Source organism: Mustelus asterias, unplaced genomic scaffold (assembly GCF_964213995.1).
Source record: "Mustelus asterias unplaced genomic scaffold, sMusAst1.hap1.1 HAP1_SCAFFOLD_120, whole genome shotgun sequence".
NCBI lineage: Eukaryota > Metazoa > Chordata > Chondrichthyes > Carcharhiniformes > Triakidae > Mustelus > Mustelus asterias.
Genome location: NW_027590159.1, coordinates 530013 through 538364, shown reverse-complemented (window position 1 = coordinate 538364; position 8352 = coordinate 530013). Strand labels below are relative to the sequence as shown.

The 8352-nt window shown below is 44.3% G+C and overlaps 1 non-coding gene across 1 annotated transcript; it reads left to right on the top strand.

The window, feature by feature from the left end:
* Positions 1-276: 276 nt before the first annotated feature.
* Positions 277-358, top strand: trnal-uag (transfer RNA leucine (anticodon UAG)). The gene has a single exon. It is a non-coding gene; the product is annotated as a tRNA-Leu (tRNA).
* The last annotated feature ends 7994 nt before the right edge of the window (positions 359-8352 follow it).

The following is an 8352-nucleotide window of genomic DNA, read 5'->3' as shown; positions in this document are numbered from 1 at the left end:
TGTCCTGTCCTTTCTCAAGTGAAGACCCTGAGCAAATTCAACAGGAAGCCATATTGTCCTTTCTGGGAGCCAGACGAAGTTCAAGACAATTTAAATGGAGCCGGCCCTTCGCTGCAGCTCATTGTGTTTCTGACTGGAGATGATTTTTGTTTGCTGTACATTTCAGGATCATCTGATTCGGTTACGATTTCGTCATGGCCTATTCCAACTCCACGGATTTTGATATATTTCAGTATTAATGCAATGGAACGACATGATTAGCACACCTTTCTGTGTGGTAGCGTGGCCGAGCGGTCTAAGGCGCTGGATTTAGGCTCCAGTCTCTCTCGAGGCGTGGGTTCGAATCCCACCGCTGCCAGAGTTGGCGCAAGTTTTTGTCCTTGGAGCTGAAGTCCAACAGCTCGGGTTGAACGTAGGAATCTGTGCGGTGTCGTTTTTGACCGACCCCCTTGTGAGAACAGGATATTGCGCTTGACTAATCGATCGACAGTTCCGACACGCCACAGCAAAAACACGCACCGACCTCCTCAGAAGACAAGTACGGGACACAGCCCTCAGAGTGCCCTTCCTCCTCCATTACGTCCCCAGAGTGCAGAAGCCAAGACATCTTCGGAGTAGAGAAGCACTGATATCTTCTTCGGAGCCTTCGGCGTACAATCGATGAAGACGAATATCACGCGAAGGCCATCTCCACGCCCCCACTACTTGCCTTCAAAAAACAGCGCAACCTCAAACAGACCATTGTTCGCAGAAAACTCCCCGGCCTTCAAGAGAACAGCGACCACGACACCACACAACCCTGCCAGGGCAACCTCTATAAGATGTGTTGGATCATCGACACGGATGCCATCATCACACGTGGGATCAGAATCCACCAGGTAGACGATACATACACATGCAACTCGGCCAAAGTTGTCTACCTCATACGCTGCAGGAAAGGATATCCCGAAGCATGGTACATCGCCGAGACTATGCAGACGCTACGACAACAGAAGAATGGCAACCGCTCGACAATCACCCGGCAAGAGTATTCCCTTCCTGTCGGGGAACGCTTAAGCAGTCAAGGGCATTCAACCACCGATCTTCGGGTAAGCGTTCTTCAAGGCGGCCTCCAAGACGCACGACAACGCAGAATCGCTGAGCAGAAACTGACAGCCAAATTCCATACACGAGAACGGCCTCAACCGGGACCTTGGGTCCATGTCACACGACTTGTCACCCTCACCATTTGTCCTGGGCTTGCAAAATCCTACTAACTGGCTTGGCTTGAGACAATTCACACTGCTTTAACCTGTCATTGTCCCCCTCTCCACTCGCATTGTCTGTACCTGTAAAGACTTGATTCGCTGTTAAGACACGCATTCCAACCATTATCTTGCAATTGAGTCTGTGTCTTTCTATGCCCTGTTTCTAAACCCAACTCTCCACTCACCTGATGAAGGAGCAGTATTCCCAAAGCTCGTGCGACCAAGTAAACTGATTGGACTTTAACCTAGTGTTGCGAGACTTCTTACTGTGATGGAGATCAACAATGATTTTACTGAATGGCGGAACAGGCCCTAATGAAGGAGCAAATGGTCCATTTCAACACCTCTTCCCTATTCTCTGATGTTCTTCTGTGCAGCTCGTTGTTCTGAGAACAGATTCAAATTGTTCCTGCTCCTCTCTCTGACGTCATGAATTGGAGAATGAAGACACTCGGAGCTGATTGGATGAAATGTAGGATAAAGGAGCTGTGAGCTGATTGGGTGTTTCCTGCTGGAAAGGAATGAACCAATCACCATTGGGGCCGGATATTACTCAACATCGTCTGAACTCTGAACTGAAACAATTGAGCTTTAACTCATTGAGTTCCCTGAGGCATTTGCTGGAGGAACGCTTTTTAATTTGGAATTACAAGATAAGTTGACACATCAGGTTGAAAGTAACGAGTGTGTTCATGTATTAAGTGGCATGGGTCCTCAATCTAACCATGCGAACCTGCAGCAACAGAGTGGAGTTGAGCATTGTAGTCAGGCCGATTGGGGACGATATGCTGTCATTTGTTTCTGTAGTTTAGTGCTTGTAAAGGACCCCGGTCCGAAACCGGGCAGAAGAATATATTAAGGTTTTTCATGTCGGGTGAGAGAAATCTGAATGATTTCAGTTTGTTGCTGAACATTATCCGAATCTCGATTCATATTATCTTTGCTTGACGTCGGCCTCAAATGCTTCCTGTAAAATAAATGCTGAATATTTTGGCGCACTGACAGGAAATGTGTGGGGGGTCACAGGGTATGTGTGGGGGTCACATGGATATGTGTGGGGGTCACAGGGTAGTTGTCATGGGGGACTTTAACTTTCCAAATATTGATTGGAACCTTTGTAGGTCAAATAGTTTGGATGGGGCAGTTTTTGTGCAGTGTGTGCGGGAGGGTTTCCTGACACAATATGTGGATGGGCCGACTAGAGGTGAGGCCACATTGGATTTGGTACTGGGAAATGAACCGGGCCAAGTGTTAGATTTGGTTGTGGGAGAGCAATTTGGAGATAGTGACCACAATTCGGTGTCTTTTGTTATTGCAATGGAGAGGGATAGGGCCGTACGGCAGGGCAAGGTTTACAATTGAGGGAGGGGTAATTATGATGCGATTAGGCAAGAATTAGGGGGCATAAGTTGGGAACAGAAACTGTCAGAGAAAGGAACTAATGAAAAGTGGAACTTTTTCAAGGAACAAATACTGGATGTCCTTGATAGGTATGTTCCTGTCAGGCAGGGAGGAAATGGCCGAGTGAGGGAACCATGGTTCACAAAAGAGGTGGAATGTCTTGTGAAAAGGAAGAGGGAAGCTTATGTAGGGATGAGGAAACAAGGTTCAGATGGCTCGATTGAGGGTTACAAGTTAGCAAGGAATGAGCTGAAAAAGGGGCTTAGGAGAGCTAGGAGGGGACATGAGAAGTCCTTGGTGGGTCGGATCAAGGAAAATCCCAAGGCTTTTTACTCTTATGTGAGGAATAAAAGAATGACCAGGGTGAGGTTAGGGCCGGTCAAGGACAGTAGTGGGAACTTGTGTATGGAGTCAGTAGAGATAGGCGAGGTGATGAATGAATACTTTTCTTCAGTGTTCACCAAGGAGAGGGGCCATGTTTTTGAGGAAGAGAAGGTGTTACAGGCTAATAGGCTGGAGGAAATAGATGTTCGGAGGGAGGATGTCTTGGCAGTTTTGAATAAACTGAAGGTCGATAAGTCCCCTGGGCCTGATGAAATGTATCCTAGGATTCTGTGGGAGGCAAGGGATGAGATTGCAGAGCCTTTGGCGTTGATCTTTGGGTCCTCACTGTCCACGGGGATGGTGCCAGAGGACTGGAGAATGGCGAATGTTGTTCCTCTGTTTAAGAAAGGGAATAGAAATGACCCTGGTAATTATAGACCGGTTAGTCTTACTTCGGTGGTTGGTAAATTGATGGAAAGGGTCCTTAGGGATGGGATTTACGACCATTTAGAAAGATGCGGATTAATCCGAGATAGTCAGCACGGATTCGTGAAGGGCAAGTCGTGCCTCACAAATTTGATAGAATTTTTTGAGGAGGTAACTAAGTGTGTTGATGAAGGTAGGGCAGTTGATGTCATATACATGGATTTTAGTAAGGCGTTTGATAAGGTCCCCCATGGTCGGCTTATGATGAAAGTGAGGAGGTGTGGGATAGAGGGAAAGTTGGCCGATTGGATAGGTAACTGGCTGTCTGACCGAAGACAGAGGGTGGTGGTCGATGGAAAATTTTCGGATTGGAGGCAGGTTGCTAGTGGTGTGCCGCAGGGATCAGTGCTTGGTCCTCTGCTCTTTGTGATTTTTATTAATGACTTAGAGGAGGGGGCTGAAGGGTGGATCAGTAAATTTGCTGATGACACCAAGATTGGTGGAGTAGTGGATGAGGTGGAGGGCTGTTGTAGGCTGCAAAGAGACATAGATAGGATGCAAAGCTGGGCTGAAAAATGGCAAATGGAGTTTAACCCTGATAAATGTGAGGTGATTCATTTTGGTAGGACAAATTTAAATGTGGATTACAGGGTCAAAGGTAGGGTTCTGAAGACTGTGGAGGAACGGAGAGATCTTGGGGTCCATATCCACAGATCTCTAAAGGTTGCCAGTCAAGTGGATAGAGCTGTGAAGAAGGCCTATAGTGTGTTAGCTTTTATTAACAGGGGGTTGGAGTTTAAGAGCCGTGGGGTTATGCTGCAACTGTACAGGACCTTGGTGAGACCACATTTGGAATATTGTGTGCAGTTCTGGTCACCTCACTATAAGAAGGATGTGGAAGCGCTGGAAAGAGTGCAGAGGAGATTTACCAGGATGCTGCCTGGTTTGGAGGGTAGGTCATATGAGGAAAGGTTGAGGGAGCTAGGGCTGTTCTCTCTGGAGCGGAGGAGGCTGAGGGGAGACTTAATAGAGGTGTATAAAATGATGAAGGGGATAGATAGAGTGAACGTTCAAAGACTATTTCCTCGGGTGGATGGAGCTACTACAAGGGGGCATAACTATAGGGTTCGTGGTGGGAGATACAGGACGGATATCAGAGGTAGGTTCTTTACGCAGAGAGTGGTTGGGGTGTGGAATGGACTGCCTGCAGTGATAGTGGAGTCAGACACTTTAGAAACATTTAAGCGGTTATTGGATAGGCACATGGAGCACACCAGGATGATAGGGAGTGGGATAGCTTGATCTTGGTTTCAGATAAAGCTCGGCACAACATCGTGGGCCGAAGGGCCTGTTCTGTGCTGTACTGTTCTATGTTCTATGTTCTATGAAAGAAATGTTTCTATTTTGACAGCATGCGCACATCAGCATTTCGTTCAGTCGACAACAGATTTTAATGGGTTAATAGGTGCAGACTAACGTAGTTAATCGCCATCTGAAACATGTCTAATGGTAGTGTGTACTCAAAAGGACAGATACAAGTGAAACTGCACGTGGGCATTGTCAGCTGTTCCTGAAGTGTAGTTGTTCTCACATTCGCCTCACACGCGAAAAGTCCCCGGTTCGAAACCAGGCAGAAACACTGTTGGATCGGTGTCATTAAGCATGAGCAAAGTTTGCATGATGTGAGTTCATAGATCAACCTCATGCGAATCAGATGTCACGGTCATGTTATATTGGCTTCGATCTCGGCCTCAAATGAATTTCGGAAAGTCAGAAATGCTGTCTTTGAGGACGCAGGGAATAAAGAACTCCATTGTGTATACACATATTCGCAACTCGTGCAGTCCACAAATTAATTTAATGGGTTTGGACGTGCAGACTGACGTAGTTAATCACCATCTGAAATATATCGAATATATTTATTTTGAGGTTCAAGATAAGTTGATATATCAGGTTGAAAATAACGGATTTGTTCTTCTATTAATTGACATGGACCCTCAATGTGACCATGAGAACCTGCAGCAACACGATGTAGTTCAACATTGTAGTCAGGCCAATTGGCAGCGTGGCGCATTCTCTTGTTTCTGTAGTGTAGTGGTTATCACATTGGCCCAACACGTGAAATATCACCGCTTCAGAACCGGGCAGAACATTCATCAGCTTTCCCATGTCGGGTGAGGGAAATCTGTATGATTTCAGATCGTTGCTGAACATCAACCAAATCTCGATGTTACAGCCATATTATCTTTGCTCTGAACTCTGCCTCAAATGTTTTCTGTAAAATAAGAAATGCTGATTCCTTTGACGCACTGACAGGAAATTTTCGATTTTGACAGTGTGCACACATCAGCATCTCTTTCAGCCTACAACAGAATGTAATGGGTTTAAAGGTGCAGACGAACATAGTTAATCACCATCCGAGACATGTCTAATTGCAGCGTGTGCTCAAAAAGACAGACACAAGTGGTAGTGTAAGCGAATTAGAGGAAAAGGCGCACATTTCCTACAACATGTTTTTTTTTGGAAATCGTTCTTCATAACAAGGAAATAGGAAACAGCACTCAGCCAGATGAGGAAATCGAAACTCAGTGCGGATCTATTGGACTTTCCTAAAGATGGCCAACATTTATGCGCCTGAATGTTTCACGCCCATAATTAAAAGGCTTAAGTGCAACTAACAGATGTCTTTTCAATCTCTTTCATTTAAATGGAGTTGATTTTGTTTAACAGCAGACTATCATCAATGTCAAAATTGCGATCTCCTTTACCCGGTGACTCGCTTCCTTCTGTTGGTCAGTTATGTTTGCAATTCAGTGAAATTCAATTTCAGAGATATTCAATTCATAATGAAGCCATATATGTTAAATAATGCATTGATACTAAATATTGAAACAAATACTGAGTACAATTGTAAAATGAGTTTCACGAATGCTATCTGAACACGAAACGTCAGCCCTTTTTTCTCCTTACAGATGCTGCCAGACCTTGTGAGATTTTCCAGCACTTTCTCTGTTGGTTTCAGATTCCAGCATCCACGGTAAATTGTTTTTATTGCTGAGTACAATTGGTTCAGCTTATTCGAAGGAAGATGAGAATGATGCATTAATGAATGAGCAGAAATCATTGCTCCCTCAGATATTTGCCAGACTAACGCTTCTAAGTTTTGAAGTTCAAGATAAGTTGAGCAATCAGATTGAAAACAGCGGTTATCTTCCTCAAACAAGACACATTGTTGCGGGGTGGATGGGGGAGGGAGGTTGCGAGGGTGGAGGGGGTGCGGGGGAGGAGACGAGGCTCTCAGTCTAACCATTTGAACGTGCAGCACAACAGCGCAGTTCAACATTGCAGACAGGCCGATTTGCTATAGGCTGCGAGACTCAGTGCGGATCTACTGGAATTTCCTATAAATGGCCGGAATTTCTGTGCCTGAATGTTTCACGCCCATAATAAAAAAGGTTCAAGTGTCACGATCAGATAATTCTTGATTCTCCTCCATTTACATGTAGTTGACTTTGTTTAAAAGCTGACGATAGTAAATCTCAAAATTGTGATCTGTATTTCCCGGTGATTCCATTCGTTCTGTTGGTCAGTTATGTTTGCAATTCAGTGATGTTCAATTTCAGAGATATTCAATTCATAATGAAGACATATGTGTTAAATAATGCATTGATACTAAATATTGAAACAACTGAGAACAATTGGACAATGAGCTTCAAAAAAGTGTCATCTGGACTCGAAACGTCCGCCCTTTTCACTCCTTACAGGTGCTGTCAGATATTGTGAGATTTTGCAGCATTTTCGCTTTTCTCATCCCCGTGCAATTTGTTTTTATTACTGAGTGCAATTGATTGAGATTATTCGAAGAAAGATGAAAATGATGCATCAATGAATGGGCAGAAATCATTGCTCCCTTAGATATTTGCGAGACGAACGATTTTAAATTTTGATGTTCGGGATAAGTCGTACAATCAGATTGAAAGTAACGGTTATCTTCCTGAATTCAGTGACATGGGCTCTCAGCTTAACCATCGAAACCTGCAGCAACACAGCGTAGTTGAACATTGCAGACAGGCAGATTTGCTCAACCGCGTTTCCAGCGGTTTCTGTAACGTAGTGATGATCACGTTCACCGAATACGCGAAAGATCCTCGGTTCGAAGCCAAGCGGAAACATGCATTACGCTTTCTCATGTCAGGAAAGTTCATTGATTTCAGTTTGTTGCGCAACATTATCCGGACCTCCATGTTAAAGGCAGGTTATCATTGCTCTGACAGCACCCTCAAATGCTTTCTGTGATATAAGAAACGGTTTTTCTTTGACGCACTGACAGGAAAGTTCGGTTTTGACACCGAGCACATATTCGCATCTCGTTCAGTCGACACCCGAATTTAATGGGTTTATAGGTGCAGACTAATATGGTTGATCACCGTCTGAAATATCTGATCGGAGTGTGTGCTCAAAAAGACAGATACCAGTGATGGTAAGTGAACGAGAGGAAATGGCGCACATTTCACGGAAGAATCTTTTTTTAAAAATCATTTTTCATCACGAAGAAACAGGAAAAACCACTCAGACAGGTGAGGGAATCGAGACTCAGGGCGAATCTAAAGGACTTTCTTGTAAAGGGCCGGAATTTATGCGCATGAATGTTTCACGCCCATAATAAAAAAGGCTCAAGTGTCACGAACAGATAATTCTTGATTCTTCTCCATTTAAATGCAGTTGGCTTTCTTTAAAAGCTGACGATATTCAATCTCAAAATTGCGATCTGTATTACCCGGTGATTCGATTCGTTCTGTTGGGCAGTTATGTTTGCAATTCAGTGATGTTCAATTTCAGAGATATTCAATTCATAATGAAGACATACGTGTTATATAAGGCCTTGATACTAAATAGTGAAACAAATACTGAGTACAATTGTACAATGAGCTTTGATGAAGTGTCGTCTGGACTC